Consider the following 25,783-nt stretch of genomic DNA (forward strand, 5'->3'; position numbering starts at 1 on the left):
TTTTCTGAACACCTCCTCTTTCACTTGTATACGCTATTCGGCCACCAAAACTTTAATATGTGGTCCTTGCGTTTAACGCAAGCTATTTAATAAAACCTAGTGCCCTGTAGCAGGTAGCGCGCAGGGGTTTCTTGATGTCCTTTTTTGACAAAGAAATTTTCGGCAATTTGTTCTAGGGCGCCGTGCGTGACCGCAGACTTTTCCTTCATTCCTCGCCAGGACCTTCGGGAATCCAGCTCGGCTTCTGAAGACATTCTGCATCTAAGCTCATTCACTGGGATTTTTTGTTGTAGCGAATAAAGTTGCTTTTCGGCTTCTACTTTTGCAGGTTGTCACATAAAATTGCTTCTGTAAATGCTTGTTATAGGGCCTTTTTTATCTGTTTTTTTTTTTTCATTGAAGCCCCTATTCCAGCGCTGCACATCTTTTTGTTATTCATTACCGCGCACAACGTGATGTTTAAGGAAAATAAATGAAGTTGTACGCAGTTGAGTGTTAAAAGTAGTAAATTTCCGAAAAATGCTATTGGTTCATGATACGAAATGTAAGAATTTTTGTTTTGGCCGCTATTTACTACGCCTTGCTGCATTCATGCGTGAAAAAACCCGCTGTCTGCCGAATTGCACTCTTCACGAATTTCACGGACCGGCCACTTTTGACTGAGGGCGATGTGGAGGAAAGTGGTCCGTCCATATGTGCCTCCCTCGCCACTGTTTGCCGTCTCCATAAGCCGAGCAGGCTTGCGCTGTCCCTTGTCCCCGCGAACGCGGCACTCTCTTATAGGCAGCCTTTACGGTCTGATCTGAGCGCGTATAGATGTCTTCTGAAGGAGCACGTGCTTCTCGTCACGACTTTTATCTGAGGACAGGATGTTACCGCGGTTGCTGGCGGTTTCTTGAAGCTGCGGTGTCCGGAAGAGGGGAGTTTTTCGACTGGGCACAAAGGTAATGTCCCTGCCATTACTCTTGGTTTCTGACGATCCGTTCATCATCACCCGCACTGTAGTGCCTGTCTCCCCAACGGCTTTCCGCTTTGTCCCAGCCTGGCGCGCACTTATGCCTGTCTGTTATCAGACACATAACCCGCAGCTCCCTGCGCGTGGCATGCTGACCTATACCGCTTACAATATTTTTCGTTTTTCAAAAAGTTGAGTGTTTTGTCGCCCAGCACCACATTTAATATAATTTTCCCAGTACACATTCCGGACGTTGAAGGGTTCACCATTATAATCGGTTCTTCATTACGATGAAGTTTATGAAACAGGTGCAGTTGATAATATTCCGCACTTCTTATCAGCAGACAAGAGTACTGCCTCTGAAGTTTTATAATGACAGATCCGTTGCGTTTCTGCGCCTAAACTGAAAGCAGTTGAAACCTCCTGCATTCAGGTGAACAACACTGCAAGAAAAAACTGCTCTTCTCTAACACATGCCTGGTCACGTGGTTTTCCGGCTAAAGAAAATTTCGGTGCATATTAACCATGATGTTAGCTAAGATATAAAATGTCTTTTTATTGCCTCTCCAGCCGGAGATCCTCGCCGTCGCTGTAGTCAGCGCATTTATAACCAGTGGCGTTTTTTCCAAAGATGCTGCCCTGAACAAGGTCAGCAAGAAGGACGAGGTAAAAGACGTTTATTCACGCGGAGGCTTCCAAAATGGTGGCGTAGGACTCTGCGGGCTCGGTGTTCACGGCGCCGGCGTGGGCGCCGGGCTCGTCGGCGCCGGTCTAGCCGGTGATGGGCTTTGTGGAGTTGGTCATGGGGCCCCTGGTGTAGGGGGAGCTTGCGCAGCTGGTTCCGGTTGCGGTGAAGCCGGTCGCATTGGAGCTGGTCTCGGTGGTGCTGGTCATGACAGGGTCTGGGCTAGGAAGCCCGGCTCTCATCGGCAGTGGAGTCGTGGGACCTGGAGTTGTACGCCCCGGAGTCGTTGGCTCCGCAGGACTCGTGGGAGCCTGTCCTGGCAGTGGCATTGGTGGCGCTTTCGAGGCAGGATACGGCAGTTCTGCTGGAGCTACTCTGACAAGGTACAAGGGTGGTGCACCTGGGCACAACCAGGGACCGCGAGAGTTCGGTGGCAGAGCTTGAAGCAGCTACTTGACGCATACAGCAACAACCGCGCTTAGAGCCACAGCTCGGGATTCTCTTTTGCGATAGCTAGTGCTTCGGCTAAGGCCACAAGCAGGGCTGGTCCTATTGAAACAACGGCGCGTCCGAACACAAGGCGGTCTTCGGGCAGTCCTCGGTCGGAAAGGAAGCCGCAGTTGGAGTTGGAGCCGTTGGTGTGCATGGCTGAAGGCAAGAACTTCCTTAGGGCACCACATTCCTGCTTGAGTGGTGATTGAGGCATTGATCAAGAAGAGGAGACACTGCGAGCTAAGTTCTTATATTATTGATATGGTTTTTTCAGGAGCGCAGATACGAGGTCACACTTAGAGCGCAGCTCTTAAGCGCCCGTTCCTGCGTTCCGCGTCGTAGTCGGCGTGGGCGTAGTCGTCGGCTTTCTCGGCGTAAGTGGCAGAGCGAAACGCGACCTGGAAGGCGGCTGCCCTGGGAAGATCCCGGATAGTGTCAGTGGTGGAAGCGGTGGCAGCTGTCAGCGTTGGCAGCTGGCGTGTAAAGAGGTGCGTGGAAATTTTGGACCTATCGACTATCGCGGTCATCTGCAATTTTTTTTTGGACTCTTGAAAAGTTAGCTGTGCAGCCATGCTGGAACTTGCCTATTCGATTGCAGAAATTGGTTTTTCTGGTCATCATTCTGTAGTCTGCACCACACTCTATTGCGCAATGAAATATCTTTTTTCTGAAAACCTCGTCGTTCAATTGTATACGCTATTCGGCCACCAAAACTTTAATATGTGGTCCTGGCGTTTATCGCAGGGTTATTTAATAAAAACTAGTGCCCTGTCGCAGGTAGCGCGCAGGTGTTTCTTGATGTCCTTTTTTGACAAAGAAATTTTCGGCAATCTTTTCTAGGGCGCCGTGCGTGACCGCAGACTCTACCTTCTTTCCTCGCAGCACCTTCTGGAATCGAGCTCGGCTTGCTGAAGACATTCTGCATCTGAGCACAGTCACTGGGATCTTTTGTTGTAGCGAATAAAGTTGCCTTTCTGCTTCTACTTTTTCCAGGTTGTCACATAAAATTGCTTCTGTAAATGCAGGTTATAGGGGCTTTTTTTATCTGTTTTTTTTTATTGAAGCCCCTATTTCCAGCGCTGCACTTTTTTGCTATTCATGACCGTGCACAACGTGATGTGTAATTAAAATAAATGAAGTTGTACTCAGTTGAGTGTTAAAAGTAGTAAATTTCCGAAAAATGCTATTGGTTCATGATACGAAATGTAAGACGCTGGAGTGATTTTTGTTATGGATGTTATTTACTACGCCTTGCTGCTTTCCTGCGTGAAAAAACCCGCTTTCTGCCGTATTGCTCTCTTCCCGAATTTTAAGGATCGGCCACTTGACTGATGGCGCGGCACAGGAAAGTGGTCCGTCCATATATGCTTCCCTCTCCACTCATCTTCGAGTCCATAATCCGTGTAGGCTTGCGCTGACTCTTGTTCCCGCGAACGCGCCGCTCTCTTGTAAGCAGCGTTGTCCGGTCTCATCTGAGCGCGTACAGCTGGCGTCGGAAGGGACACGTGCTTCTCGTCGCGACTTCTTTCGGATTGCAGGATGCGCTGCTGTTGCCGACGGTTTCTTGAAGGTACAGTGTCGGGTCGAGGGTAGTTTTTCGACTGCGCACAAAGGTAATGTTCCTGACATCACTCTTCGTTTCCGACTATCCGTTGATCATAACCCGCACTGTAGTGCCTCTCTCCCCAACGGCTCTCCGCTTTACCCACAGTCTGGCGCCCACGTATGACTCCCTGTTACTAGCCACATAGCCCCGCACCGTCCTCCGCATCGCAAGCTAATGTATTGACCTCTTACATTAGTTTTCTTTTTTGAACAAGTGAAGTATTGTCTCACCCAGCACCACACTTGAAAAAATTTCTTAGTAGACATTCCGGACGTTGAAGGGGTCAGCATTATTATCGGTTCTCCATTATGATGAAGTTTATTAGAGAGGTGCAGTTGATAACAGCCCTCATCTCTTACCAGCAGGCAAGAGTACTGCCGCTGAACTTTTATAATGACACACCCTTTGCACTTCCGGCGCCTAAACTGAAAGCAGTTCAAATTTCATGCACTCGGGTCAACAACACAGCTAGAAAAAGTGCTCGTCTTCTCTAACTGGTGCCTAGTCACGTGAATTTTCGGTGAAGAAAATTTCGGTGCATATCAACCATGATATCAGCTAAGATCACAAATGTGTTTTTATTGCTACTCCAGGTGCAAATATTCTCTGTCGCTGTACTCACCACCCTTGTGGCCAGTAACGTTTTTGCCGAAGATGCTGTAAAAAACAAGGTCAGCAAGAAGGACGACGTAAAAGACGTTTAGGCGCGTGGAGGTATCCAAGGTCGTGGCGTAGGTCTCGGAGGCGTCGGTGTTCTGGGCGCAAGCGTGGGCGCCGGTCTGGTTGGCCCCGGTCTGCCTGGAGCTAGCCTGGATGGAGTTCCTCCTGGAGCAGCTGCTCTCCGGGGAGCAGGCCGAGCTGGCGCCGATTTCTGGGGAGATGTTATCGGTGGAGCCGATCTTGGTGGTGCTGGTCTTACCAGTGCTGGGCATGGAAGCCCCGCCCGCATCGGGAGTGATGTCGCGGGTCTTGGATTTGTGGGCCCTGGAGTGATCGTCACACGAGTACTCGCAAGCGCCGGTCTTTGAAGTGGCATCGGCGGTGGTTTCCACCCAGGATCTGCCTCTTCTGCTGAAGCTACCCTGACAAGGTACAAAGGTGGTGCATCTGGGCACGACCAGGGATCGGGAGCGTTCGCTGGTTGAGCTTCAAACCGCAACTTTAATGCCTACAGTCTCAACCGCGCTTGCAGCCGCAGTTCCGGCTTCTCTTCTAGCGATAGCAAGAGCTTCGGCTAAGGCCACAAGCAGGGCTCGTCCGGGCTAAACAACGGCGCGACTGGACACCACGCCAGCTTTGGGCAGTCCTCGATCGGAAAGGGAGCCGAAGTTGGTGTTGGTGGCGTTGGTGTGCATGGCTGAAGGCAAGAACTTCCTTAGGGGACAACAGTCCCACTTTTGTGGTGATATAGGCATTGATCAGGTAGAGGAGGAACTGAGAGCTAGGTTATTGTATTATTGAAATAGTTTTGTCCGGAGCGCGGAGAGGAGGTCAAATTTTGAGTGGAGCTCTGAAAGGGACACTGAGGAGAGCACTATTAATATTTTTTTTATAGTAAAATCCGATAGTTCGGCATGTCATGGCTTTGTTGCCACTTGGCCGGCAGCGAAAGATGCATTTATTTCTAAGAAATTTGGATTCGAAGTTGAAAAAGTTTTTCCCACCGCTCTGATTCAAACTTGGGATTCGTCTATGACGGCAGAGGACTAAGGGACGTGAAACATGACGTGCACATGATGTACGCAGACTCCGTGATTTCTGGCTGCCAGCAGTGCGGCCTAGCAGCAGCCGAAAGGAAAGCTACCGCCGGCCGCACGTTGAAGGCATCTATCGGCTATTGCGGCCCTCGCTACAGTCGCTTCGATTACGTTTGCACTGGCGTTTTGCCAGCGTTACGATGGATCTCGTTCTCGAAGTCGTCAACGAAGTTCTCGCAAATAGACACCTTTAGCATACCGTGTACCTTATTACCGCTAGCGGAATGCCGGGAGCCCGCCTACCGCCGGAAAACAGGCGCTGATTTGTCCCGATGCTTCAGGAGCGCGCGTAGCAGCCGGGCACGTGGCGCCATCTGGCGACGTCAAGGAGATTTGCGCATGCATTGGCTGCGCCTCAGTGATGCATGGTTTCTCGGTTCCTGGTGTTGCTAGAACCATTCGTTCTAGCAACACTGTTTTGTTCTATGATCTCATCACGCTTGTACTTGCGAGTTTGGCCTGTGGCGGCGATACCTGCATTTTGGTTCTTGCTCATTTCTACGTTACAAGAGCTTTGTTGTCAGTATGAGTGGCATTTTTGTAATCAGGAGCTGGTATTCTGTCGATACAAGCCAACTTCAATTTCTCCTCAGTGTCGCTTTAAGCGCGCATTCGTATGTTCCGCATCGTAGTCGGCGTCAGCGTTGTCGGCGTAGCCGGATGTTCATATGGCTGAGCGAAACGCGATCCGAAAGATGGCTGCCATAGCAAGATCTCGCATAGTGTCAGCTATGGCAGCGATGGCAGCTGTCAGCGGTGGCAGCTGGCGTGTAAAAAGCTGCCTGGAAATTGTGGGACCTACCGACTATCGCAGTCATCTGCAATTTTTTTTTTAGACTCTTGAAAAGTGAGCTTTCCAGCCCTGCTGCAACTTCCTTTTTCGATTGCAGAAATTTGTTTTTCTCTTCATCATGCTGTAGTGCACACCAGACTCTATTGCGCAATGAAGTATCTTTTTTTCTGAAAACCTCATCTTTCACTTTTATACGCTATTCGGCCACCAAAACTTTAATATGTGGTCCTTGCGTTTATCGCATGGTTATTTAATAAAACCTAGTGCCCTGTAGCAGGTAGCGCGCAGGGGTTTCTTGATGTCCTTTTTTGACAAAGAATATTCGGCAATTTGTTCTAGGGCGCCGTGCGTGACCGCAGACTTTTCCTTCATTCCTCGCAGGACCTTCTGGAATCCAGCTCGGCTTCTGAAGACATTCTGCATCTAACCTCATTCACTGGGATTTTTTGTTGTAGCGAATAAAGTTGCTTTTCGGCTTCTACTTTTGCAGGTTGTCACATAAAATTGCTTCTGTAAATGCTTGTTATAGGGCCTTTTTTATCTGATTTTTTTTCATTGAAGCCCCTATTCCAGCGCTGCACATCTTTTTGTTATTCATTACCGCGCACAACGTGATGTTTAAGTAAAATAAATGAAGTTGTTCGCAGTTGAATGTTAAAAGTAGTAAATTTCCGAAAAATGCTATTGGTTCAGGACACAAAATGTAAGACGCTGGAGTGATTTTTGTTATGGCCGCTATTTACTACGCCTTGCTGCTTTCCTGCGTGAAAAAACCCTCTGTCTGCCGCATTGCCCTCCTCACAAATTTCACGGACGGGCCACTTTTGACTGAGGGCGGTGTGGAGGAAAGTGGTCCGTCCATATGTGCCTGCCTCGCCACTGTTTGCCGTCTCCACAAGCCGAGCAGGCTTGCGCTGTCCCTTGTCCCCGCGAACGCGGCACTCTCTTATAGGCAGCCTTTACGGTCTTATCTGAGCACGTATAGATGTCGTCTGGAGGAGCACGTGCTTCTCGTCACGACTTCTGAGGACAGGATGTTACCGCTGTTGCTGGCGGTTTCTTGAAGCTGCGGTGTCGGGTCGAGGGGAGTTTTTCGACTGCGCACAAAGGTAATGTCTCTGCCACTACTCTTCGTTTCTGACGATCCGTTGATCATCATCCGCACTGTAGTGCCTGTCTCCCCAACGGCTTTCCGCTTTGTCCTGTTACCAGCCACATACCCCGCAGCTCCCTGCGCGTGGCATGCTGACCTATTGACTGGTTACAATATTTTTATTTTTTCAAAAAGTGGATCGTTTTGTCGCCCAGCACCACATTTAATATAATTTTCCCAGTACACATTCCGGACGTTCAAGGGTTCAGCATTATAATTGGTTCTCCATTATGAAGAAGTTTATTAAAGAGGTGCAGTTGATAATATTCCCCACTTATCAGCAGACAAGGGTACTGCCTCTGAAGCTTTATAATGACACACCCTTTGCGGTTCCGGCGCCTAAACTGAAAGCAGTTGAAACCTCCTGCATTCAGGTGAACAACACTGCAAGAAAAAACTGCTCTTCTCTAACACATGCCTGGTCACGTGGTTTTCCGGCTAAAGAAAATTTCGGTGGATATCAACCACGATGTTAGCTGAGATATAACATCTTTTTATTGCCACTCCAGCCGGAGATCCTCGCCGTCGCTGTAGTAACCGCATTTATAACCAGTGGCGTTTTTGCCGAAGGTGCTGAACTGAACAAGGGCAGCAAGAAAGACGAGGTAAAAGACGTTTATTCACGCGGAGGCTTCCAACATGGTGGCATAGGACTCTGCGGGCTCGGTGTTCACGGTGCAGGCGTGGGTGCCGGCCTCGTCGGCGCCGGTCTGGCCAGTGATGGGCTTGATGGAGTTGGTCATGGGGCCCCTGGCGTAGGGGGAGCTTGTGCAGCTGGTGCCATTGCGGTGAAGCCGGTCTCGCTAGAGCTGGTCGCGGTGGTGCTGGTCATGACAGTGCTGGGCTAGGAAGGCCGGCTCTCATCGGCAGTGGAGTTGTGGGACCTGGAGTTGTACGCCCCGGAGTCGTTTGCACCGCAGGACTCGTGGGAGCCTGTCCTGGCAGTGGCATCGGTGGCGCTTTCCAGGCAGGATACGGCAGTTCTGCTGGAGCTACTCTGACAAGGTACAAGGGTGGTGCATCTGGGCACAACCAGGGATCGCGAGAGTTCGCTGGCAGAGCTTCTAGCAGCTACTTGACGCATACAGAAACAACCGCGCTTACAGCCACAGCTCGGGATTCTCTTTTAGCGATAGCTAGTGCTTCGGCTAAGGCCACAAGCAGGGCTCGTCCGTTTGAAACAACGGCGCGTCCGAACACAAGGCGGTCATCGGGCAGACCTCGATCGGAAAGGAAGCCGCAGGTGGAGTTGATGGCGTTGGTGTGGATGGCTGAAGGCAACAACTTCCTTAGGGCACCACAGTCCCGCTTGAGTGGTGATTGAGGCATTGATCAAGTAGAGGAGGCACTGCGAGCTAAGTTCTTATATTACTGCTATGGTTTCCTCAGGAGCGCGGGGATGAGGTCACACTTAGAGCGCAGCTCTTAAGCGCCCGTTCCTGCGTTCCGCGTCGTAGTCGGCGTGGGCGTAGTCGTCGGCTTTCTCGGCGTAAGTGGCAGAGCGAGACGCGACCTGGAAGGCGGCTGCCCTGGGATGATCCCGGATAGTGTCAGTGGTGGAAGCGGTGGCAGCTGTCAGCGTTGGCAGCTGGCGTGTAAAGAGCTGCGTGAAAATTTTGGACCTACCGACTATCGCAGTCATCTGCAATTTTTTTTGATACTCTTGAAAAGTGAGCTGTGCAGCCGTGCTGGAACTTGCCTATTCGATTGCAGAAATTGATTTTTCTGGTCATCATTCTGTGTCTGCACCACACTCTATTGCGCAATGAAGTATCTTTTTTCTGAAAACCTCGTCGTTCAATTGAATACGCTATTCGGCTACCAAAACTTTAATATGTGGTCCTTGCGTTTATCGCAGGGTTATTTAATAAAAACTAGTGCTCTGTAGCAGGTAGCGCACAGGGGTTTATTGATGTCCTTTTTTGACAAAGAAATTTTCGGCAATCTCTTCTAGGGCGCCTTGCGTGACCGCAGACTCTTCCTTCTTTCCTCGCAGGACTTCTGGAATCGAGCTCGGCTTGCTGAAGACATTCTGCATCTGAGCTCAGTCACTGGGATCTTTTGTTGTAGCGAATAAAGTTGCCTTTCAGCTTCTACTTTTTGCAGGTTGTCCCATAAAATTGCTTCTGTAAATGAAGGTTATAGGGCCTTTTTTTATCTGTTTTTTTTTTCATTGAAGCGCCTATTTCCACCGCTGCACTTTTTTTGCTATTCATTACCGTGCACAACGTGATGTTTAAGTAAAACAAATGAAGTTGTACGCAGTTGATTGTTAAAAGTAGTAAATTTCCGAAAAATTCTATTGGTTCATGATACGAAATGTAAGACGCCGGAGTGATTTTTGTTATGGCCGATTTTTACTACGCCTTGTTGCTTTCCTGCGTGAAAAAACCCGCTGTCTGCCGTATTGCACTCTTCCCGAATTTTATGGACCGGCCACTTGACTGATGGCGAGGCAGTGGAAAGTGGTCCGTCCATATATGCTTGCCTCTCCACTCATCGTCGAGTCCTTAATCCGTGTAGGCTTGCGCTGACTCTTGTTCCCGCGAACGCGCCGTTCTCTTGTAGGCAGCCTTGTCCGGTGTCATCTGAGCGCGTATAGCTGGCGTCGGAAGGGACACGTGCTTCTCGTCGCGACTTCTTTCGGATTGCAGGATGCGCTGCTGTTCCCGACGGTTCCTTGAAGGTACAGTGTCGGGTCAAGGGTAGTTTTTCGACTGCGCACAACGGTAATGTTCCTGACATAACTCTTCGTTTCCGACGATCCGTTGATCATCACCCGCACTGTAGCGCCTCTCTCCCCAACGGCTCTCCGCTTTACCCACAGTCTGGCGCCCACCTATGCCGGCCTATTACTAGCCACAAAGCCCCGCACCATCCTCCGCATCGCATGCTGATGTATTGACCTCTTACAATATTTTTCTTTTTTGAACAAGTGAAGTATTTTCTCACCCAGCACCACAACTTGAAAAACTTTTCTTAGTACACGTTCTGGACGTTGAAGGGGTAAGCATTATTATCGGTTCTCCATTGTGATGAAGTTTATTAGAGAGGTGCAGCTGATAATAGCCCTCATCTCTTATCAGCAGGCAAGAGTACTGCCTCTGAAGTTTTATAATGACACACCCTTTGCGGTTCCGGCGCCTAAACTGAAAGGAGTTCAAATTTCATGCATTCAGGTCAACAACACAGCAAGGAAAAGTGCTCTTCTTCTCTAACTGAGGTTCGGTCACGTGAAGTTTCGGGTGAAGAAAATTTATGTGCATATAAACCATGATATTAGCTCAGATCACAACTGTCTTTTTATTGCTACTCCAGGTGCAAATATTCGCTGTCGTAGTAGTCACCGCCCTTGTGGCCAGTAACGTTTTTGCCGAACATGCTGTAAAAAACAAGGTCAGCAAGAAGGACGACGTAAAAGACGTTTAGGCGGGCGGAGGCATCCAAGGTGGTGGCCAGGACTCGGAGGCGTCGGTGTTCTGGGCGCAAGCGTGGGTGCCGGTCTGGTCGGCCCCGGTCTGCCTGGAGCTGGCCTCGGTGGAGCTCCTCCTGGGGCAGCTGCTCACCGGTTTCTGGGGCGATGGGATCGGTGGAGCCGAGCTTGGTGGTGCTGGTGTTACCAGTGCTGGGCATGGACGCCCCGCCCGCATCGGGAGTGAAGTCGCCGGTCTTGGAGTTGTGGGCCCTAGAGTGATCGGCACTCGAGTACTCGAAAGCGCCGGTCTTGGAAGTGGCATCGGCGGCGGTTTCCACCCAGGATCTGCCTCTTCTGCTGAAGCTACCCTGACAACGTACAAGGTTGGTGCATCTGGGCACGAGCAGGGATCGGGAGCGTTCGGTGGTGGAGCTTCAAACCGCAACTTTAATGCCTACAATCACAACCGAGCTTGCAGCCGCAGCTCCGGATTCTCTTCTAGCGATAGCAAGAGCTTCGGCTAAAGCCACAAGGAGGGCTCGTCCGGATTAAAAAACGGCGCGACCGGACACCACGCCGGCTTCGGGCAGTGCTCGTTCGGAGAAGGAGCCGGAGTTGGTGTTGTTGGCGGTGGTGTGCATGGCTGAAGGCAAGAACGTCCTTAGGGCAGAACAGTCCCGCTTTTGTTGTGATATGGGCATTGATCAGGTAGAGGAGACACTGAGAGCTAGGTTATTATATTATTGATGTGGTTGTGTCAGGAGCGGACAGGAGGGCACATTTTGAGTTGAGCTCTTCAGAGCCCATTCGTGTGTTCCGCGGCGTAGTCGGCGTCGGCATCGTCGGCGTAACCGGTTGTTCATATAGCAGAGCGAAGCGCGATCCGGAAGATGGCTGCCATGGGAAGATTAGGCATAGTATCAGCGATGGGATCGATGGCAGCTGCCAGCGGTGGCAGCTGGCGTTTTAAGAGCTGCCTGGAAATTGTGGGACCTACCGACTGTCGCAGTCATCTGCAATTTTTTTTAGACTCTTCAAAAGTGAGCAATGGAGCCCTGCTGGCACTTCCCTTTTCGATTGCAGAAATTGGTTTTTCTTTTCATCATGCTGTTGTGCATAGCACTTTCCATTGCGCTGTGAGCACGGATGCATTTATTCTACCGTCGAACAACAGTTACAAACAAAGGGCTAGAAATACAGACGGCGGCGTCTCCGCTCGCGGCTGAAGGCTCTCTCCCCGCCTCGGCACTCCGAGAGGGAACGCACGGAGCCAGTCAGGGTTGCCAGGCCACTTATGAGTTTGGCTGTTCCAGGCGGCGAGGGGCTTGCACCTCACATCCCACCCCGCCTGCAAGTCCAAGTCCTCTTGGACAGGAACATTAGTCTACTAAGGCAAAGTCGTAGTCAAGCAGTCGCTTGGGTGGTGCACGGTGACGCTGAGGTCGCTGACTCGCTGAACCAGTTGGCTGATCCGGCTCATTGGTCATAGGTGGCCTTTGCTCGGCATTGTCTTCATCAGGACTCGGGATAGGTTGCACGGCTTCGCATGTGGGCTCCACTAGCACTGGGTCAAAGTACGGAGGGTGGTACAGTTTCATTTGACTTATGTGCACTGTACGCGCATCTGGTGAGGGTGTGGCGGAGTTCGTTATGCGCCGAACGTCGTAGGTGACGGGTGTCCTTTTCCGTGTCACCTGGTAGAGTCCCTTGAACTTTGGCGCGAGCTTTTCAGTTCCGCCAAGTACTGGCTCTTGTCTTCGCACCCAGACAAAGTCTCCGACGTCAAATGAGGCGCTGCGGTGGGTGCGGTCGTAGATTCTCTTGCGGTTCCTTTGAGCTTCCTGGGAGTTGCTCGCAGTCTCGCTGCGAAGGTCTGGCAAGTTCATAAGCCTTTCACGAATGTCGGCGGCTTGCGTTGTGCGGACTTTCTGATATGGGAGTTTCGGCATAAATCCAAACAGAAGCTCGAATGGCGAAAATCCTGTACTTCTCTGGCGGGTTACATTGACAGCGAAAGCTGCTTCATCGAGTTTGGAGACCCACAGTGCCTGATCATTTTTGCACAGTTTTCGGAGGACGGTCACAAGTGTGGCATTGGCACGTTCCACCAGTCCGTTGCTAGCTGCCCTGTAAGCTACTGCGAAGTGTATGTTCACACCATGCATATGCATGAAGTTCTTGAACAGGTGTGATTGAAATGACTTGGCATGGTCACACAAACAATGGTCAGTAGCACCGAACCTGTAAAACACTGAGTGGAGATGTTTCAAGGCATCTTTTGTAGAGGTTGTAGGCACAGCAGTTTCATTGCGGAAGTGTCCCAGTATAGGTGCTGTTGTAAGTGCGGCACGAAGGGCTTCAAAGGCTTGTTGACACTCAACTGTCCACTCGAAGTCAGCCTTTCGGATGACAGCTTGCAGAGGTGCGGCAACTTTCGAGAAGTTCGGGATGAAGCGACTCTTTTTGTCTTTCTGCGTCACGACAATGGCAGGAAATCCCCAAGGTCTAGATGAAGAACGGATGATGTCATTTTGAAGAAGAGATGCTGTTTGGGCTTCGAGGAACTTGCAATCACTGGCTGTGTAGCGGTACGGTTGCCGTCCATAAGGCTTTGATTCCGGCAGTAAGTTGATCTCGTGCTCGATGCCTTCATAAAGGCCAATGTCATCAGGACTGGTAGCGAAGAGACGTGAGTGGCGGTGCACTATTTGCTTCACTGCTTGCTGTTCTTCGGGCTTGAGTTGGGTCCCGATGATGATATCAGGGAAACTGTTGGGCGTGGATGAACATGGCTCAGTAGGAAATACGCTGCATGAGGCTGGCTGGGCTGGGCTCTTGTAGTCTGCTGGCTGAGTTTGAGACTGGGCTGCCTTGTTGAGCTTGCTCCACACGGGCTCGTGTTCGTCTGGTTCAAAATCCACTTGTAGGGGTTCGCTGGTGGTATACGGTGGGTCAAAGCGAGACAAAGTTGATGTTTTAAGTATCACTGCATTGGACATACGCGGTAACAGTTCCTCTTTGCACAGCACGACAGTGTTTGTAGAGGGCTGGCAGATAACAGGAAGGTGTGGTGGTCTGAAATGAAGTTCCGCTTGAGCAGCATAAAACCAGTCCTCTCCCAGAATAAGGGGAAGGGCATTTCTCTGAAGGACTGCTGCTTCCACAATTGCAGAGAGGGGGCCTACGCTGATTTGCAAGAAGACAGATCCCTGAGGCGCGACGGAGGCTCCTCCTACGACGAGAAGGGGTGGCTTTGTCCACGGCTCTATGCTGAGGTTTTCAGCTAGGCTGGCAGCGAGGATAGTGACGTTCGAACCACTGTCTGGGAAGGCATTGATCTCTCCAAGGCCCTTGACGTGAGCAGTGATAACCGCACACCTGAGCATGGATCCAAGCAAAGGGTCCTCAGTGCGGCCAACACAAGCTGTTGGCGTTTTAGGGATTGTTTGCGTCTTGTCTCGGGAGGGCTGTCCTTTCTCAGTGCAGTTGCTAGCCAGATGGCCCTTTTTCTTGCAGCTATAACATACTGCTTCGCTTAGGTCTTGCCCTCGTCTGTAGGCAGGTGCACCATACTTGGAAGAGATTGCCTCGTACCGATGTTCTTGGTTAGCAGGTGGCAGGTTGGATATTCTTGAGGGCGGCAGCCTTGCACGGTTTGGTTGCTGGTAGGTGCTATTTATAGGTTGGGAAGGCTGGCGGATATCTGCAGTGCTCTCGGTCGTAGCTTTAGCACTGGAGGTGATAGGATGCGGCTGTCGACTTGAAATTGGGGCGGATGGCTTTGACAGTCTAGTCATGCGGGAGTGGTCCATGGCACGATCAACTTCTGAAGCGATGCTGACGAAATCCTGGACAGTCTTCGGGCGTTGAACGACGATCGCTGTAGCCACTTGCTCATCACGGATGCCCTGAATTAAATATTCGATGCGCTCTTTGTCAGTCAATGAAAGTGGGCACCTTCCAATTATCTTGAGCTTGGCGAGAGTATAGGTAACCAGGCTCTCTCCGGGGCTTTGCTCACGCGCACCGACAAGTTCCTGCCACTGTATAAGCGACAGTCGCTCGCCGAACTGCGCTATAAGCGCTTCCTTCCACTCTGACCAAGTCTTTAGCTGGTGGCCAGTGATTTCCTTCCAGTCAGCGGCTGGGCCACGAAGTTTTGAGAGGGCGATGGCTAGCAGGGTAGCGGGTTCCCAAGAGGCAAGCTGTTGGGTGCGCTCGAGATCGTCTATCCATCGGGTTACGGATAACCCTCCGTCGCCACTGAACGTCGGAAGCGTTGATGACAAGTCCTGCAAAGTTGTTACGTGCACTGCTCTCGTAGAGGCTTGTGACAGTGACAAAGCTAGTTGATTTTGAAGGTAGGCGGTCAAAATCTGCATATTCTGTACGGGGTCGGCGCTGAACACTGGCATAGGTTGGAAAAACTGGTCACCTTGAGTTGGAGCGGGCTGCGTCTCGGTGACTGATCCAGTTGTTTCCGGTAGCAGGACTCGTTTTGCGGCAGTGTCAGCAAGGATGCGAGAAATAAGTTCGTCCTTGGAACCAGTATTGTCCAAATTGCGTTGCGATAGTTCATCTCGCAAGAAGTCCACTGTAAAACCAGCGAGGTCCGAGGCGGTGGCTTCCTCCCAGTTTATCAGCGGCATGGCGGCGGCGGCGGCGGCGGTGAGACGGGCGTTGGGCTTTGGCTGCTGGTGCTCGACACACGTTGACTCTGGCTTTCGGTGAAGTGGCTTGCGGCTTCGAATGGGCGGGCTGCACCGAGGTTCGGGACGTCGACTGCGCCATATGTGAGCACGGATGCATTTATTCTACCGTCGAACAACAGTTACAAACAAAGGGCTAGAAATACAGACGGCGGCGTCTCCGCTCGCGGCTGAAGGCTCTCTCCCCGCCTCGGCACTCCGAGAGGGAACGCACGGAGCCAGTCAGGGTTGCCAGGCCACTTATGAGTTTGGCTGTTCCAGGCGGCGAGTGGCTTGCACCTCACAGCGCAATGCAGTATCTTTTTTTGGGGTAACCTCCTCGTTCACTCGAGGAACCTCCTGTGGGCCAGGAAATCTTTAATAAATGGTTGTTCCGTTTATCGCTGAGTTATTTATTAAAACTAGTGCCCTGTAACAGGCAGCGCGCAGTGTAATCTTGATGTCCTTTCTTTTACAAAGAAAATTTCGGCAATCTGTTATAGGAAGCCGTGCGTCACCGCAGACTCTTTCTTTTTCTCCCAGAATCTCCTGGAATCCAGCATTCTTTCTGCGGCCCATTTGAATTGCAACATCGTAAATCGGATTTATGTTTTCACGAATAAAGTTGCTTTTCGGCATCTACTCATTGCTGGTTATCCCATAAAATTGATTTTGTATATGCTGGGGATAAAGTCTTTGTTTTGTATATGTTGTTTTTTTATGGAGGCACCAATTTCCAGCCCTGCACTTCTTTTTGGTATTCATTAGCGCACAATGTGATCCACAAGTAAAATAAATGCAGTGGTACACAGTAACGTGTTAAAAACTGTTAAATTTCCAAAAAATGCTACTGGTTCATGATACGAAATGTGAGACGCTGGAATGATTGTCGTTATCGCCGCTATTTGCTACGCCTTGCCGCTTTGCTCCGTGAAAAAAACCCCGCTGTCAGCCGCATTGCACTCTTCCCGTAAAATTTCCGTTTTGACTGAGGGCGCGCCAGAGGAAATTCGTCCGTCCATATGTGCCTGCCTGGCCACTCGTCGTCGTCACCGCAGTCCGTGCAGGCTTGCGCTGACCCTTGTCCCCGCGAAGCGGTGCTCTATATCTTAGGCAGCCTTCTCGGGTCTAATCTGAGCGCGTCTAGCTGAATTCTCAAGGGACAAGTGCGTCTCGTCGCCACTTTCTTCGGAGGACAGGATGTTACCGCTCTTTCGGCGGTTTCTTGGAGGCACGGTGTCTGGTCGAGGGGAGTTTTTCGACTGCGCACAATGGTAATGTCCCTGCCATTACTCTTGTTTTCGGACGATCCGTTGATCACCACCCACACTGTAGCACCAGTCTTCCCGACGGCTTTCGGCTTTGTCCCAAAACCTGGCGCCCACAAATGCCGGCTTCTTATCAGCCACTTTGCCCCGCACCGTCCATCGCGTCCCATGTTTACCTATTGACTGCCTACAATATATTTTTTTTTCAACAAGTGATGTGTTTTCTCGCCCAGCCCCACACTTGATACAATTTTTCTTAGTACACATTCCGGACGTTAAATTGGTCAGCATTATTATCGGCTCTCCAATATGATGAAGTTTATTAACAGTTCATAATACTCCCCTTATCTTCTTACCAGACAACTGTACTACCTCCGAAGTTTTATGACACACCCTTTGGGGTTCTTGCGCCTGAGATGAAACCAGTACAAATTTCATGCATTCAGGTCATCAACACAGCAAGAAAAAATGGTCTTCTTTTGTAACATATGCCTGGTCACGTGAATTTTCGGGTAAAGAAAGTTTCGATGCATATCAACCATGATGTTAGCTAAGATCACAAATGTCTTTTTATTGCCACTCCAGCTGCACATCTTTGCCACCGCTGGGGTTACCGCCCTTGTGGCTAGTAGCGTTTTTGCCGAAGATGCTGCAAAGAACAAGGTCAGCGAGAAGGACGAGGTAAGAGAGGTTTAGACACGCGGAGGCCTCCAAGGTGGTGGCGTAGGACTCGGAGGCGTCGATGTTCTCGGTGCAGGCGTGGACGCCGATCTTGTCTCTGCCGGGGAGCTGGAATAGCTGGTGCCGGTTACGGCGGCGCTGGTTTTGCAGGAGCTAGTCCCGGTGGTGCTGGTCTTGCCCCTGCTGGGCTCGGAAGCCCCGCTCTAATCGGCAGTCGTGATATCCAAAATGCGAAATCCAAGTAAAATAATTGAAATGGTAGGCAATTGAGTATTAAAACTATTAAATTTCCGAAAAATGCTACAGGTGCATGATACGAAATGTAAGACGCTGGAGTGATTTTCGCTATGGCCTCTATTTACTACGCCTTGCCGCTTTGCAGAGTGAAAAAACCCGTCGTCTGCCACATTGCACTCTTCCCGAATTTTACGGACCGGCCACTTCCCTTATGGCGCGGCAGAGGAAAGTGGTTCGTCCCTATATGCTTGCCTCTCCACTCATCGTCCAGTCGATAATGCGTGTAGGCTTGCGCTGACTCTTGTTCCCGCGAGCGCGCCGCTCTCTTGTAGGCAGCCTTGTCCGGTCTCATTTTAGCGCGTATAGATGGCGCCGGAAGGGATACGTGCGTCTCGTCGCGACTTCTTTCGGATTGCAGGATGCGCTGCTGTTGCCGACGGTTCCTTGAAGGTACAATGTCGGGTCAAGGGTAGTTTTTCGACTGCGCACAAAGGTAATGTTCCCGACATCACTCTTCGTTTCTGACTATCCGTTGATCATCCCCCGCACTGTAGTGCCTCTCTCCCCAACGGCTCTCCGCTTTACCCACAGCTGGCGCCCACCTATGCCTGCCTATTACTAGCCACAAAGCCCCGCACCGTCCTCCGCATCGCATGCTAATGTATTGACCTCTTACAATATTTTTCTTTTTTCAACCCGTAAAGTATTTTCTCACCCAGCACCACACTTGAAAAAATTTTCTTAGTACACATTCCGGACGTTGAAGGGGTCAGTATTATTACCGGTTCTCCATTATGATGAAGTTTATTAGAGAGGTGCAGTTGATAATAGCCCTCATCTCTTATCAGCAGGCAAGAGTACTGCCTCTTAAGTTTTATAATGACACACCCTTTGCGGTTCCGGCGCCTAAACTGTAAGGAGTTCAAATTTCATGTCTTCAGGTCAACAACACATCAAGAAAAAGTGCTCTTCTTCTCTAGCTGGTGCCTGGTCACGTGAATTTACGGCTCAAGAAAATTTCGGTGCATATCAACCATGACATCAGCTAAGATCACAAATGTCTTGTTATTGCTACTCCAGGTGCAAATATTCGCTGTCGCTGTACTCACCGCCCATGTGGTCAGTAACGTTTTTGCCGAAGATGCTGTAAAAAATGCTGAGGCTTAACTTGGTTAAGCCTGGAGTATGCGAAGCATCATCGTGTCGCGTAATTTGGAGGCGCACAACCACAGCGAAGGCGCGAGGTGGGCCCCCGTTTCTCCACTGTCGTGACGTCATCGTGTCACGTGGTGTGACGTCATGTATCACGTGATTTGGAGGCGCACAACCACAGCGACGGCGCGAGGTGGGCCCCCGTTTATCCACTTTCGTGACGTCATCGTGTCACGTGGTGTGACGTCATGTATCACGTGATTTGGAGCCGCACAACCACAGGGACGGCGCGCAGTGGGCTCCAGTTTCTCCAGTGTCGTGACGTCATCGTGTCACGTGGTGTGACGTCATGTATCACGTGATTTGGAGGCGCACAACCACAGCGACGGCGCGAGGTGGGCCCCCGTTTCTCTACTGTCGTGACGTCATCGTGTCACGTGGTGTGACGTCATGTATCACGTGAATTGGAGGCTCATAACCACGGTGAAGGGCTGAAGTGGTAGCTAAAGTAGTATGCTTCGCATAAAAACAAGATTAGCAAGAAGGACGACGTAAAAGACGTTTAGGCGCACGGAGGCATCCAAGGTCATGGCGTAGGACTCGGTGGCGTCGGTGTTCTGGGCGCAAGCGTGGGCGCCGGTCTGATCGGCCCCGGTCTGCCTGGAGCTAGCCTCTATGGAGTTCCTCCTGGAGCAGCTGCTCTCCGGGGAGCAGGCCGAGCTGGCGCCGGTTTCTGGGGAGATGGTATCGGTGGAGCCGATCTTGGTGGTGCTGGTGTTACCAGTGCTGGGCATGGAAGCCCCGCCCGCATCGGGAGTGAAGTCGCCGGTCTTGGAGTTGTGGGCCCTGGAGTGATCGGCACACGAGTACTCGCAAGCGCCGGTCTTGGAAGTGGCATGGGCGGCGGTTTCCACCCAGGATCTGCCTCTTCTGCTGAAGCTACCCTGACAAGGTACAAGGGTGGTGCATCTGGGCACGACCAGGTATCGGGAGCGTTCGCTGGTCGAGCTTCAAACCGCAACTTTAATGCCTACAGTCACAACCGCGCTTACAGCCGCAGCTCCGGATTCTCTTCTAGCGATAGCAAGAGCTTCGGCTAAGGCCACAAGCAGGGCTCGTCCGGATTAAACAACGGCGCGACAGGACACCACGGCAGCTTTGGGCAGTCCTCGATCGGAAAGGGAGCCGGAGTTGATGTTGGTGGCGTTGGTGTGCATGGCTGAAGGCAAGAACTTCCTTAGGTGGCAACAGTCCCGCTTTTGTGGTGATATAGGCATTGATCAGGTAGAGGAGACACTGAGAGCTAGGTTATTGTATTATTGATATAGTTTAGTCCGGAGCGCGGAGAGGAGGTCAAATTTTAGTGGAGCTCTTAAGCGCGCATTCGTGTGTTCCGCATCGTAGTCGGCGTCGGCGTTGTCCGCGTAGCCGGTTGTTCATATGGCTGAGCGAAACGCGATCCGAAAGATGGCTGCCATAGCAAGATCTCGCATAGTGTCAGCTATGGCAACGATGGCAGCTGTCAGCGGTGGCAGCTGGCGTGTAAAGAGCTGCCTGGAAATTGTGGGACCTACCGACTATCGCAGTCATCTGCAATTTTTTTTGAGACATTTGAAAAGTGAGCTTTCCAGCCCTGCTGCAACTTCCTTTTTCGATTGCAGAAATTTGTTTTTCTGTTCATCATGCTGTAGTGCACACCACACTCTATTGCGCAATGAAGTATCTTTTTTCTGAAAAACTCGTCGTTCACTTGTATACGCTATTCGGCCACCAAAACTTTAATATGTGGTCCTTGCGTTTATCGCATGGTTATTTAATAAATCTTAGTGCCCTGTAGCAGGTTGCGCGCAGGGGTTTCTTGATGTCCTTTTTTGACAAAGAAATTTTCGGCAATTTGTTCTAGGGCGCCGTGCGTGACCGCAGACTCTTCCTTCTTTGCTCGCAGGACCTTCTGGAATCCAGCTCGGCTTCCGAAGACATTCTGCATCTAAGCTCATTCACTGGGATCTTTTGTTGTAGCGAATAAAGTTGCTTTTCGGCTTCTACTTTTGCAGGTTGTCACATAAAATTGCTTCTGTAAATGCTTGTTATAGGGCCTTTTTTATCTGTTTTTTTTTTCATTGAGGCCCCTATTCCAGCGCTGCACATCTTTTTGTTATTCATTACCGCGCACAACGTGATGTTTAAGTAAAATAAATGAAGTTGTTCGCAGTTGAGTGTTAAAAGTAGTAAATTTCCGAAAAATGCTATTGGTTCAATACACAAAATGTAAGACGCTGGATTGATTTTTGTTATGGCCGCTATTTACTACGCCTTGCTGCTTTCCTGCGTGAAAAAACCTGCTGTCTGCCGTATTGCACTCTTCCCGAATTTCACGGACCGGCCACTTTTGACTGAGGGCGATGTCCAGGAAAGTGGTCCGTCCATATGTGCCTGCCCACCCACAGCTGGCGCCCACCTATGCCTGCCTATTATTAGCCACAAAGCCCCGCACCGTCTTGCGCATCGCATGCTAATGTATTGACCTCTTACAATATTTTTCTTTTTTCAACAAGTGAAGTATTTTCTAACCCAGCACCACACTTGAAAAAATTTTCTTAGTACACGTTCCGGACGTCGAAGTGGTCAGCATTATTATCGGTTCTACATTGTGATGAAGGTTATTAGAGAGGTGCAGCTGATAATAGCCCTCATCTGTTATCAGCAGGCAAGAGTACTGCCTCTGAAGTTTTATAATGACACACCCTTTGCGGTTGCCGGCGGCTAACCTGAAAGGAGTTCAAATTTCATGCATTCAGGTCAACAACACAGCAAGGAAAAGTGCTCTTCTTCTCTAACTGATGTTTGGTCACGTGAAGTTTCGGGTAAAGAAAATTTAGGTGCATATCATCCATGATATTAGCTCAGATCACAAATGTCTTTTTATTGCTACTCCAGGTGCAATTATTCGCTGTCGCTGTAGTCACCGCCCTTGTGGCCAGTAACGTTTTTGCCGAACATGCTGTAAAAAACAAGCTCAGCAAGAAGGATGACGCAAAAGACGTTTAGGCTTGCGGAGGCATCCAAGGTGGTGGCCAGGACTTGGAGGCGTCGGTGTTCTGGGCGTAAGCGTGGGCGCCGGTCTGGTCGTCCCCGGTCTGCCTGGAGCTGGCCTCGGTGGAGCTCCTCCTGGGGCAGCTGCTCTCCGGGGAGCAGGCCCAGCTGGCGCCGTTTTCTATGGCGATGGGATTGGTGCAGCCGATCTTGGTGGTGCTGGTCTTACCAGTGCTGATCATGGAAGCCCCGCCCGCATTGGGAGTGAAGTCGCTGGTCTTGGAGTTGTGGGCCCTGGAGTGGTCGGCGCACGAGTACTCGCGGGAGCCGATCTTGGAAGTGGCATCGGTGGCTGTTTCCACCCAGGATCTGGCTCTTCAGCTGAAGCTACCCCGACAAGGTACAAGTGTGGTGCATCTGGGCACGACCAGTGATCGGGAGCGTTCGGTGGTGGAGCTTCAAACCGCAACTTAAATGCATACAATCACAACCGAGCTTGCAGCCGCAGCTCCGGCTTCTCTTCTAGCGATAGCAAGAGCTTCGGCTAAGGCCACAAGCAGGGCTCGTCCGGATTAAAAAACGGCGCGACCGGACACCACGCCGGCTTCCGGCAGTCCTCGTTCGGAGAGGGAGCCGGAGTTGGTGTTGGTGGCGGTGGTGTGCATGGCTGAAGGAGAGAACTTTCTTAGGGTACAACAGTCCCGCTTTTGAGTTATATGGGCATTGATCAGGTAGAGGAGACACTGAGAGCTAGGTTATTATATTATTGATATGGTTGTGTCAGGAGCGCGGAGAGGAGGGCACATTTTGAGTGGAGCTCTAAGAGCCCATTCGTGTGTTCCGCGTCGTAGTCGGGGTCGGCATCATCGGCGTAACTGGTTGTTCATATGGGAGAGCGAAACGCGATCCGAAAGATGGCTGGCATGGGAAGATTACGCATAGTGTCAGCGATGGCAGCGATGGCAGCTGTCAGTGGTGGCAGCTGGCGTTTTAAGAGCTGCCTGGAAATTGTGGGACCTACCGACTGTTGCAGTCATCTGCAATTTTTTTTTAGACTCTTCAAAAGTGAGCAATGGAGCCCTGCTGGCACTTCCCTTTTCGATTGCAGAAATTGGTTTTTCTTTTCATCATGGTGTAGTGCATACCACTTTCCATTGCGCAATGCAGTATCTTTTTTTGGGGGAACCTCCTCGTTCACTTATATATGCCTTTGGGCCAGCATATCTTTAATAAATGGTTGTACCGTTTATCGCTGGGTTATTTATTAAAAACTAGTGCCCCGTAACAGGCAGCGCGCAGTGTATTCTTGATGTCCTTTCTTTGACAAAGAAAAATTCGGCAATCTGTTAAAGGAAGCCGTGCGTGACCGCAGATTCTTCTTTCTTTTTCTCGCAGAATCTCCTGGAATCCAGCATTCCTTTCTGCGGGCCATTTGAATTGCAGCCCCGTCAATCGGATTTATGTTTTCACGAATAAAGTTGATTTTCGGCATCTAGTCTTTGCAGGTTATCACATAAAATTGATTTTGTATATGCTGGTGATGAAGTCTTTGTTTTGTATATGTTGTTTTATTATGGAGGCACCAATTTCCAGCCCTGCACTTCTTTTTGGTATTCATTGGCGCACAATGTGATCCACAAGTAAAATAAATGCAGTGGTACACAGTAAAGTGTTAAAAACTGTTAAATTTCCGAAAAATGCTACTGGTTCATGATATGAAATGTGAGACGCTGGAATGAATGTCGTTATCGCCGCTATTTGCTACGCCTTGCCGCTTTGCTCCGTGAAAAAAACCCCGCTGTCTGCCGCATTGCACTGTTCCCGATATTTACGGACCGGCCACTTTTGACTGAGGGCGCGCCAGAGGAAAGTCGTCCATCCATATGTGCCTCCCTCGCCACTCCTCGTCGTCTCCGCCATCCGTGCAGGCTTGCGCTCACCCTTCTCCCTGCGAAGCGGTGCTCTATCTTGTAGGCAGCGTTCTCGGGTCTAATCTGAGCGCGTCTATTGAATTCTCAAGAGACAAGCGTCTCGTCGCCACTTCCTTCGAGGGCAGGATGTTACCGCTCTTTCGGCGTTTTCTTGAAGGCACGGTGTCCGGACGAGGGGAGTTTTTCGACTGCGCACAATGGTAATGTCCCTGCCATTACTCTTGTTTTCGGACGATCCGTTGATCACCACCCACACTGTAGCACCAGTCTTTCCGACGGCTTTCGGCTTTGTCCCAAAACCTCGCCCCCACAAATGCCGGCTTCTTATCAGCCACTTTGCCCCGCACCGTCCAGCGCGTCGCATGTTTACCTATTGACTGCCTACAATATATTTTTTTTTCAACAAGTGATGTGTTTTCTCGACAACACCACACTTGATACAATTTTTCTTAGTACACATTCCGGACGTTAAAGGGGTCAGCATTATTATCGGCTCTCCAATATGATGAAGTTTATTAACAGTTCATAATACTCCCCATATCTTCTTACCAGGCAACAGTACTACCTCTGAACTTTTATGACACACCCTTTGGGCTTCTTGTGCCTGAGCTTAAAGGAGTACAAATTTCATGCAGTCAGATCAAGAACACTACAAGAAAAAATGCTCTTTTTTTCTAACATATGCCTGGTCATGTGAATTTTTGGGGTAAAGAAAGTTTCGATGCATATCAACCATGATGTTAGCTAAGATCAGAAATGTGTTTTTATTTCCACTCCAGCAGCACAGCTGGTCTCGAGGGAGCTGGCATAGCTGGTGGCGGTTACGGCGGCGCTGGTCTCGCAGGAGGTAGTACCGGTGGTGCTGGTTTTGCCACTGCTGGACTCGGAAGCCCCGCCCTTAACGGCAGTCGTGATAACCAAAATGTGATATCCAAGTAAAATAATTGAAGTGGTACGCAGTTGAGTATCAAAAACTATTAAATTTCCGAAAAATGCTACTGGTGTATGCTACGAAATGCAAGACGCGGGAATGATTTTCGCTATGGCCTCTATTTACTACGCCTTGCCGCTTTGCTGCGAGAAAAAACCCGCTGTCTGCCACACTGCACTCTTCCCGAATTTCACGGACCAGCCACTTGACTGAAAGCGCGGCAGAGGAAAGTGGTCCGTCCATATGTGCCTGTGTCTTGCTCGTCGTTGTCTCCACAATCCGTGCAGGCTTGCGCTGACACTTGTCCACGCGAAAGCTGCGCTCTCTTGCAGGCAGCCATGTCCGGTATAACCTGAGCGCGTCTAGCTGGCATCAGAAGGGACACGTGCGTCTCGTCGCGACTTCTTTCGGATTACAGGATGCCGCTGGTGTTGCCGACGGTTCCTTGAAGGTACAGTGTCGGGTCGAGGGTAGTTTTTCGACTGCGCACAAAGGTAATGTTCCTGACATCACTCTTCGTTTCTGATGATCCGTTGATCTTCACCCGCACTGTAGCGCCTTTCTCCCCAACGGCTCTCGGCTTTACCCACAGTCTGCCGCCCACATATGCTTGCCTGTTACTAGCCACAAAGCTCCGCACCGTCCTCCGCGTCGCATGCTGATCTATTGACCTCTTACAATATTTTTCTTTTTTCAACAAGTGAAGTGTTTTCTGACCCAGCACCACACTTGAAAAAATTTTTCTTAATACTCATTCCGGACGTTGTAGGGGTCAGCATTATTATCGGTTCTCCACTGTGATTAAGTTTATTAGAGAGGTGCAGTTGATAATAGCCCCCATCTCTTATCAGCAGGCAAGAGTACTGCCTCTGAAGCTTTATAATGACACACCCTTTGCGGTTCCTGCGCCTAAACTGAAAGCAGTTCAAAATTTCGTGCATTCTGGTCAACAGCACAGCAAGAAAAAGTGCTCGTCTTCTCTAACTGATACCTGGTCACTTGAATT

The 25,783-nt window shown here is 50.4% G+C and overlaps 3 pseudogenes; all 3 read left to right on the forward strand.

Annotated features, from left to right (window-relative positions):
• The first annotated feature begins 4,286 nt into the window (after nucleotides 1-4,286).
• LOC149353776 (uncharacterized) lies at nucleotides 4,287-5,099 on the forward strand (annotated as a pseudogene).
• A 12,256-nt stretch (nucleotides 5,100-17,355) lies between these two features.
• Nucleotides 17,356-20,105, forward strand: LOC149353777 (uncharacterized; annotated as a pseudogene).
• A 1,669-nt stretch (nucleotides 20,106-21,774) lies between these two features.
• LOC149353778 (uncharacterized) lies at nucleotides 21,775-22,586 on the forward strand (annotated as a pseudogene).
• The last annotated feature ends 3,197 nt before the right edge of the window (nucleotides 22,587-25,783 follow it).

Source organism: Amblyomma mixtum, chromosome 3 (genome assembly GCF_055824585.1).
Source record: "Amblyomma mixtum isolate Tamu chromosome 3, ASM5582458v1, whole genome shotgun sequence".
Classification (NCBI taxonomy): Eukaryota; Metazoa; Arthropoda; class Arachnida; order Ixodida; family Ixodidae; genus Amblyomma; species Amblyomma mixtum.